Raw genomic sequence first — 9,921 nt, forward strand, 5'->3', positions numbered from 1 at the left:
CAAAGCACAGCGGCAATATGTCCTGTTTACCTCTAGAAGTCATCTCAAGGCATCATCCCATCAGAGATTCTTTGGCAAGGGGGTGAAATGAGGAAGGATTAAGGTTCAGATTTCCAGAACAATATTTCCCAGTTTTGCCACCTACGTTGAAGTGGCTTTTGAGTACTTCTGAGAACCAAATCTCTCTTCAGGGCATGAAATGTGCTGCCACAGAAGATTTTCAGTGGTTACGGTGACTTATTCACCTGGTTAAGGAGACAGGGGAAATATATACACCGAAATTCTCTCCAAAATTCCTCATGCAAAACAGAAAACTAATAACAAGCTAAAATTAGTCTACACTTTTCAGTCTCTACAAAGTTTAAGGGATCCCTTTCCCCTTGATTTCCATTTATTGCCTGAGTAACTTATGGCTTTCTCTAAATGCTTCTATTTACATCAGTGCTGGGGAATCCACAAAACCCCAGAATGATTCACCTTCCCGACTACAGCACAAAGTTCTCTAGCCTAGGTCAGCATTTAGTGTGTGGGTGAAGGCCCTTCCCTGGTTCTGTTTTCCAAACTTCATTAAAGCATAAAAAAGATCTGCGTGGTCTATAAAAAATTCCGGTTCCCTAGTCCCAGCTCTGCTGGAGCAGTGAAAGTTTCCCTGCCAACCTCTACTCACAGTGAAACCACAAGCCAGTGGGAGTACAGGGCTTTTTCCAAAGTACAGGGCTAACGTTTGCTCACTCACTCATTTATTTATTCATTTAATAAATGTTTCTGGAAGGTCTTTGTGCCAAGCATTGTTCTAGGTGCTGGGACTGCAATAGTCAATGAAATGGACATGGCCCATATCCTCATGGAACATACAGATGGGTGGAATTGACAGATGATGGTAAAATAAATCAGCAATACACCATTATACGTTGTGAGAGAGATACTGGGAAGAAAACAAAATGTAGTGATAGAGGACAGTGCGTGTGAGCATGCTAAGTCACTTCAGTCATGTCGGACTCTTTGCAACCATATGGCCCCCCAGGCTCCTCTGTTCATGGGATTTTCCAGGCAAGAATACTGGAGTGGGTTGCAATGTCCTTTTCCAGGGGATCTTCTCGACCCAAGGATCAAATTCATGTCTCTTACGTCTCCTGCATTGACAGACAGGTTCTTTACCACTAACACCACCTGGAAAGCCCAGAGGACAGTGGAGAGGGCTAGATAAGGGGGCCCTAGGTTGTCCTCCCTGGGGAAAAGGCACACATGCCTGAAGTATATAAGGTGCCCACCTGAGCAAGGGGAAGAGGAGAGGAGGCATTGGGACAGCACGTGTTAAGACCCTTAGGTAGAAACAAGTGTGGTAGGAAAAAGATTGATTAGAGGGACTTCCCTGGTGGTCCAGTGCCTAAGATTCTGCACTCCCAATGCAGGGGACCCAGGTTCAATCCCTGGTCAGGGAGCTAGATCCCACATGCTGCAGCTCAGAGTTCACAGGCCACAACCAAAAATCCTGCATGCTGCAATGCAGATAGAAAATCCTGTGTGCCGCAACTAAGCCCTGGTGCAGCCAAATGAATAAATATGTTTTAAAAAGGAAAAGACTGAGTCGCAAAGAGTCGGATGTGCCTGAGGCGACTTAGCATGCTCACACGTCTGTCCCCTATCGCTGCATTTTGTTTTCTTTGCAAAGAAAGAAAGGCTGAAAGAAAGGATGGGATTTTGGTGTTTGATTGGATGTTTGATTCCCGGTCCATGAGATGCTGGTTGCAGCTGAATGCATCTCGGCTGGTTGAGCCAGGAACCACATCTTCCTCAGAGGAAACGGAACGAGCAGGAGGGTGCTGTATGACATAAGGGCAGAGCCACATAGCACAGGCCCCGAAGGAGAGGGGTTTTTACACAAAAGCGGAGGAGTAATAGTATGCAGTAGTGTTCAGGGAGCAGGAGAATGCTCAATCTGGGAGCCATCAGAATGAGCAGCCTCCACTTGAGAGAGATGCAGGAATGGGCAAAGGGAAGTAGAGTGCAACGAATGGGCTGAGGAGCTCAATGTTGGTTTATCCACAAAGGAGGGTCCCAGTGGGCTCAGAGAACTGTTAGAAAGGAAAGGAAGAAAGAAGATTGAATTTGGGAAGGGCGAGAACAGAGAATGGAGGCTACCTTGCTGGAGTCACATATTGGAGTGTCGCTACAAATAATAAGCATACAGATATAACTAACTCCCAGATGTCTAAAGGAACAAACCTCCACAGTCGCCTAGTGGATTGGAGGTGTGTGTGTTTTGGGGGGCACCCTGGCTTCCCAGAGCAACCTGAACGTCTTCTTCTTCTTCTTCTTTTTTAATGTATTTATTTCTAATTGAAGGATAATTGTTTCACAATATTATGCTGGTTTCTATCATACATCAACATGAATCAGCCAAAGGTACACGTATGTCCCCTCCCTCTTGAACCTTCCTCCCACCTTCCACCCTATGCCAGCCCCCTAAGTTGTCACAGAGCCCCAGTTTGAGTTCCCTAAGTCATACAGCAAATTCCCATTGGCTATCTAAGTTACATATGACAATGTATATGGTTCCATACTGCTCTCTCCATTTGTCCCACACTCTTCTTCCCCAACCTGTGTCCACAAGTCTTTTCTCTATGTCTGCCTCTCCATTGCTTCTCTGCAAATAGGTTCATCAGTACCATCTTTCTAGATTCCATATATATGCATTAATATACAATATTAGTTTTTTCTTTCTGAATTACCTCACTCTATATAATAGGCTCTAGGTTCATCCACCTTATTAGAACTGACTCAAATGTATTCCTTTTTATGGCTGAGTAGTTAATTCCATTGTATATGTGTACCGCAGGTTCTTTATCCATTCATCTGTCAATGGACACCTAGGTTGCTTCCATGCTCTGTCTATTGCAAATAGTGCTGCAATGAGCATTGGGATACATGTGTCTTTTTCAATTTTGGTTTCCTCAGGGTATATGCCTAGGAGTGGGAATGCTGGGTCGTATGGTGGTTTTTTCCCTAGTTTTTTAAGGAATCTCTATACTATCTTCCATAGTGGCTGTATCAATTTACATTCCCACTAGCAATGCAAGAGGGTTCCCTTTTCCCCACACCCTCTCCAGGATTTATTGTTTGTAGACTTTTTGCTGAGGACCATTCTGACTGGTGTGAGGTGCTATCTCATTGTAGTTTTGATTTGCATTTCTCCAATAATGAGCGATGTTGAGCATCTTTTCATGTGCTTATTAACCATCTGCATGTCTTCTTTGGAGAAACGTCTGTTTAGGTCTCCTACCCACCTTTTGATTGTTGTTCAATTGCTCACTTGTGTCCAACTCTTTGCAACCCCATGGACTGTAGCCTGCCAGGCCCCTCTTTCCATGGGATTTCCCAGGCAAGAATACTGGAGTGTTTTGCCATTTCCTTCTCTAATCCTAAACTTCTAGATCAGAGGAAATCGTGGTTGGGTGAGGCCAGCCACAGGATTATTTCATTGGTTAGGTGTTGAGGTCCTTTAATGGACAGGAACCTGGTGGTCTGGAGTCGACCGATAAGAAAGTAAAGGAGAGAGAAAGAGGCTGATATTTCTTGGTTTATGCAGAAAGCCAATAAAGCCCCTGCAGGGGCTTGCTCTGTTCACGAAGGCCTCAGGTGCCTTCTCCAGAGGGTCTTAGAAGCCTGGGCAGGAAAGTGAACTCAGAGAGCCTCTGCTCTCTAGGGGATCAGCCTGAAAAAGAGAGAGAGGGGGAGAGAGAGAGAGAGAAAGAAAGAGAAAGAAAGACACGGGGACCAGAGCTCTGATGGAGCAAAGGTGTTTTAATCAACATGGTGTGGGCGTATATACTGTCTTACAATACTGTTATTCTCAGCAAAGATAAAGATTAAAATTCCAGACTTACAAAACATTGGCAATCCATATTAAAGAGAGAGAGTTGTAAACAATCACTTTTACCGTTTGGTTCACAAGAAGGAAGAGGGTACTTATCATTGCATAGAAAAACTAATGAAGGAAATGCCTGGGTTCCCCAGCCCCCAGGAGAAGCTTGCCTCTCCTCTTAATTCCTGAATACTCAGGAATTAATCAGGAACAGAGAATTCCTGACAGATCCAGAACAGCACACAGGAAGCCTCCTGTTAAATGCTTCCTGACAGTCAGGTTCACACCAAATCTTGGACAGAAGCAACAGTTTCTGATGGGCTATCACACAGTTCTGAGTGCTTGAAAGAAATGCGTCCTGGGCTGCTCAAGAGAGGGTAAAAAAGGTAGCTAGTGGGAAGCTACAGTACAGAGCAGGGAGCTCAGTTCAGTGTTCTGTGGTGACCCAGATGGATGGGATGGGGCAGTGGGTAGGGAGGGAGGGAGATCCAAGAGGGAAAGGATACATGTATACATTCAGTTGATTCACTTTGTTATGTAGCAGAAACTAACACAACATTGTAAAGCAACCACATTGTTGTGTTAGTCACTCAGTTGTGTCCGACTCTTTGTGACCCCATAGACTGCAGCCCACCTGGATCCTCTGTCCATGGACTTCCTCAGGCAAGGATACTGGAGTGGGTTGCCACTTCCTTCTCCAAAAGCAACTATACCCCAATTTTAAAAAAGTATATTTCATATATTTATGAAGTGGGAGGCGCAGAGCATGGAAAGATGGAGCACACCATCTCAGGAAAAGGCTGGCAGGTTTGAGCCAACATGGATGGTTGCAGAGAAGAGGCCAAGACCAGACTTACAGAGCTGACCATCAAGGAGTTGGCTAGACAGAGTTAGAAGAATAGTAAATTGATTAGTTGTAATTTCTCAGGAGACAGAATTTGGAGCAAATGTTACATAACTGTCTTGAGAGGCTATACACATTGGAATCATATGGACCTTGAGCAAGTTTCTTAAGCTCCCTAAAACTTCATTTTTCCCCCTGTCAGTTGGTGAAAATAGCACATAATACAGGCTAGCGGGTCTCTGAATTGAACTTGAGACCACCTGAGGTGCTGGCCTCAGTTCCCACCTACACAGGCTTCAGTTCAGTAGTTCTGGAATAAGAAACAGTCGCCGGATTGTTAGGATTAAATGAGACGTGCGTGAAATGTTTAGTGCATGCCTGGCCCATGTCAGCTATTAAAATCCATAAATAGTATTTCTATTTGGGTGGACTCAACAGCAAGGAGCAACTTTCTTTGGAAAACTTAACTTCCTTTGGCATCACTGAAAATTAAACAGAAGTAAAAATCACCAGTCCTCATCATAAGTACAAGCTTTCCTTTTATATTTTGAAACACATAAAGGAATTCTTTTTTTTCTCTTTCCTTTATTTCTATCACTACAGAAATTTGTAAAAATATATTTATCTATTCCCCATTTTTTGGTAAAATATATGCCTTTAAACCTTTATCAAAGTATAGTTGTGGTACAATATAAGCTCTATAGGTTAAGTCTAGTGATTCACAATTTTAAAGGTTATAGTCCACTTATAGTTAATATAAAATATTGGCTATATTCCTATGTTGCACACTATATCCTTGTAGCTTATTTTGTACCTAATAGTTTGTACCTCTGAGTCTCCTACCCTATTATTACCCCTTCCCCTTCCCCTCTCCCACTGGTAGTCACTAGCTTGTTCTAGATACACTGCATGATACCACTTATATTTAGAATCTAAGAAGTACAACAAATTACTGAATATAACAAAAAAGAGAAAAAAAGCAGACTCACAAAAAGGAATTCTTATACTTTTAAGAATACTTTGTAAGCGGACAGATTTCATACTTCCTAGTTGCTCTTACTATCAAGTTACAATGTGCAGATTATAAAGTGGTGTCAACATCACAACAAATCTAAAAAAAGTTGTTGATGAAAAACCTGTGAAGGAGAAGGTGTGAGGTTGTTTAGCGCAGCTCACGGCAACACTGTCGAGTGGTTTTCAGCAGTGAAGTAAAGAACTGCCTGGAACTGAAGCATTCTCCAAGATCAATTTTCAATGGGATTAGCAGGAAAATGCCTTTCCTTAGCAAACGGATTCTTTCCACTATTTACTTGCAATACACAAGTGTTTAGTATTTGTGAAATAGCAACGTAGTTAAAAAAAGTTTCTTGAAATCATGTCTTTCATGGGTAATCTGGGTGTCTACAAACATTCACGGGTTAAATCTGAGATGACATGCAATTGTCGATATAGAAATTTCCACAACTAAAGACTAGAGAATTTCTTTCATTTTGTTTTAATTGAATCCGTATTTAAATGACTAAAAATCAGCCCTGGTTTTATTTTCAGCTAAAGGTATCATGCACAGGTGGAAAATTGCCTAGACAGCATGAAATATGACATGACTGGCCTCTTGCTGGTTATATCCCCAGTCCCCAGCACATAGTGGGTCCTAATTTGTGTTGACTAAATATGGAAGATCTAACACCCTAAAGTTTCTAAAGAAGGCAAAGCAGTTCTATGACAGCTTGCCAGACTCCCAGATAACTATGTGAGATTTCCTTCAAAAGAGCAATTCAAATGTTGAATTTGAATAGTTCTGTAAAATCCACACACACACGATGAGCACCTGGAACCTCTTGGTAACTGGCTTGTAATGAACACACTGCCTCCTTCAGAGGGTGAAAGTGCTGGTAACTTTGACCTTCATTACAGCAAGAGACTGGCCTCTGGTGGTGGTGAAGCAGATGGAATCACCCGTCTGCGACAGAACGCGGCTACCTCCCCTTTCCACGTCAGACCTCACTACTTGGGAGAGAATGTTAATTTTTATTTCAATCATAGGAAATATCCCCTACCTAAAAGGGTGACATACACATCAACATTTTTTTCGTTTTAAACCTAAGCCAATTTTTCTGGAATGAATTAATTCATTTATTCCTTACAATAAAACTTTTCCATTACAATATTGTAATTACTCTCTAATCAAAAATAAAAATTAAAAAAAAATTCTCCAAATCCTGTCGAATCAGCATAGTGCTAGACACATTACATAGCCTTCAAATAAAATTTGAAATATGAAATGAAATAAAATTTTAAACCTAAAGACGGTAAGAATAATGTAGTAAAATATCCTCTTTAACACAGATTCAGATTTCTTCTTTAAAATATTGTTTCAAATTGAGTAAACTTTCAAATGATTCACAAGTGCAAACATTTTCTTAAATTTAAATATCTGATTGTTAAGTAAAAATCAAGTCGAGAAAGTATTTTTTCTGTAAAAAAGATTATAAAATGTGAGTTAGAATTAGGTTTCTGTACTTAACTGTCTTTACATGATTTTTCCTCCTAAATATATCATAAATAACATAAAAAGTCATCAAGTAAAACCACCCATGTTGCAGATAGTTTACATGATGGAAGGTTTAAACCTGGTTACATGGCACTACTTCTAGAAACCCAGCAACACTTCACTTTTGCAGGAAAATCAAAGCATCGAATTAAGGATTTTGCTAGAGCCTTTCAATGGGCTCTTTTTTCCCCTCCCCCACAGGGTTCTTTCTTACAAAATTAGAATTTGCTTCGGACTTGCTAAACTGTCAGTGGAAACTTGAGCTAAATCTCTCTCAAGTCTAGTGAATACGTCTAGCATGGGGTTTAACTTTTATAGCCCGTAAAAGATCATATGAAACAGCCGCTTTATTCTTAGAAAACCTGTAATTCCATTTTCTTCAGTAAAAATAGTAATTGGAGTACAAATATATGTTAATGCCAGTAAGGCACAGATTGCTATGTAAAGGTGAACTGCACTGTCACATTTCAAGCAAAAAATCATCTCAAATTCTGAGCTGGATCCATCTTAATTATAAATTTCAGAGATGAACTGTTAAAAAATCTAAGCAGAAGCATCTGACAATTTTCTCTCCCATTTTCACGTAACTTTCAATTCATATTTCTGAGCACAAAAGCCAAAAATCATCTTATATATGAATACTCTCTTTCTCTCTCTATATATAGTATTTATGTATATATTGTGTGCATATATATACATATTAGAGATAAATATCTAAGTTATGTATATTTGATTTCATAAAGCTTTTTGGAATCTACCATAAACCTAAAAAAAATGTCAAGTAAAAATTCATACAAGTTTTACTGGTAAAGCTGATAACCTATCATGGCCACATAATATTTTACTGCATTTATTTGGCTTTTATCACTGTACTTTTTTTGTGATGACAACCGTCTTTCTTAGTATGTCTGGTCTCTATCTCAAATGTCAAGGGAAGAAATTCTGTTTATTAGCCTTATTTAGCACCAAGGCTATGGTTTTCCAGTGGTCATGTATGGAATGTGAGAGTTGGACTGTGAAGAAGGCTGAGCGCCGAAGAATTGATGCTTTTGAACTGTGGTGTTGGAGGAGACTCTTGAGAGTACCTTGGACTGCAAGGAGATCCAACCAGTCCATTCTGAAAGAGATCAGCCCTGGCATTTCTTTGGAAGGAATGATGCTAAAGCTGAAACTCCAGTACTTTGGCCACCTCATGCTAAGAGTTGACTCATTGGAAAAGACTCTGATGCTGGGAGGTATTGGGGGCAGGAGGAGAAGGGGATGACAGAGGATGAGACGGCTGGATGGCATCACTGACTCGATGGACGTGAGTCTGAGTGAACTCCGCAAGTTGGTGATGGACAGGGAGGCCTGGAGTGCTGCAATTCATGGGGTTGCAAAGAGTCAGACACGACTGAGCGACTGATCTGATCTGATAGGGAATGGTAACCCACTCCAGTAATGTCTGGAGAACTCCTTGGACAGAGGAGCCTAGTGGGTTACAGTCCACGAGTCAGACATGACTGAGCAACTAACACGTTTTTTACATAGCAAATTCCAGAACATTCTGGAACAATGAACTTTGGAAATAAACTACTCAGACTATATGCGTCTTAACTGATTCCTTAAGCCCTAGAGGAGAGGAAGGTAAATCTATGAAGGGAAACCACCAATTATACCAATGACTCCCCGTTGGGTGCTGTCCAGAAACCAACCTGTTGAAGACTGGAGACTGATTTTACCTTTCACGGAGAAACCAGTTGCCCTATCAATTATTTGCTCAAATGCAAAATTTCCTGAAAGCTTCAAACTCCTGTTTGGACTCTGTTTTGGTATTTGACTAACACAAAGAAAACAACCAAATTTATGGTTTGGTATAGGGGATATTTGGGGCTTTCCAGGTGGCTCAGACCGTAAGGAATCTGCCTGCAGTGCCAGAGAGGAGGGTTCAATTCCTTGGTCAGGAAGATCCCCTGGAAGAAGGCATGGCAACCCGCTCCAGTATTCTTGCATGGAGAATCCCATGGACAGAAGAGCCTGGTGGGCTAGTCCACGGGGTCACAAAAAGTCAGACACGACTGAGCAACTGAACACGCATGCACGCATAGGGGATATTACGATAAAATAATAGAAAAGACACAGCAGATCAGTCTTTGGTGGTTTTAATATACCAGCTCTAGCTATTTCATAAGTCAATAAAAAAGAAAAGCACTTTGAATTTCATTCTCCTTGTAAAAGAAAAGAAAGGTTAAGTAATGTTGAAGAGGTTTGAAGTGTGAGACGCCAGGCTCATGCTTGTTTATAGAAGAACACGAGCTACAGCTGAGAAAGGAGAAGTTCTGGAACTCTAGAATAGATCACTGTAGAACATACTGTTCTGTTTAAATTTAGTTTTAAATTCAGTTTTAAAACTAGTTAAAATGCTCTCTCTTCAGCTGATTTTTTACTAATTTGTTTTCCAACATAAGAGATGCATAGACGGGTGAGTTTAAAAATACACTGAACAATATTTTATGAGTAAATGTCTACAATATGGCATGAGAACTACCAGAATGCTGCTCTAAGTACAGCAAAATTCCAAACCCTAAAATTTTCATTTTTCTTCTTGAACCAATTTTGAATACACCTTTGTTCTTACACAAAACTCTGATACACTACATAGTAAACATGCTCCAATCCTGA

At 40.8% G+C, this 9,921-nt stretch overlaps 1 non-coding gene across 1 annotated transcript; it reads left to right on the forward strand.

Annotated features, from left to right (window-relative positions):
• The first annotated feature begins 1,369 nt into the window (after positions 1 to 1,369).
• Positions 1,370 to 1,442, forward strand: TRNAG-CCC. The gene has a single exon. It is a non-coding gene; the product is annotated as a tRNA-Gly (tRNA).
• The last annotated feature ends 8,479 nt before the right edge of the window (positions 1,443 to 9,921 follow it).

Source organism: Bubalus bubalis, chromosome 1 (genome assembly GCF_019923935.1).
Source record: "Bubalus bubalis isolate 160015118507 breed Murrah chromosome 1, NDDB_SH_1, whole genome shotgun sequence".
NCBI classification, from domain to species: Eukaryota; Metazoa; Chordata; class Mammalia; order Artiodactyla; family Bovidae; genus Bubalus; species Bubalus bubalis.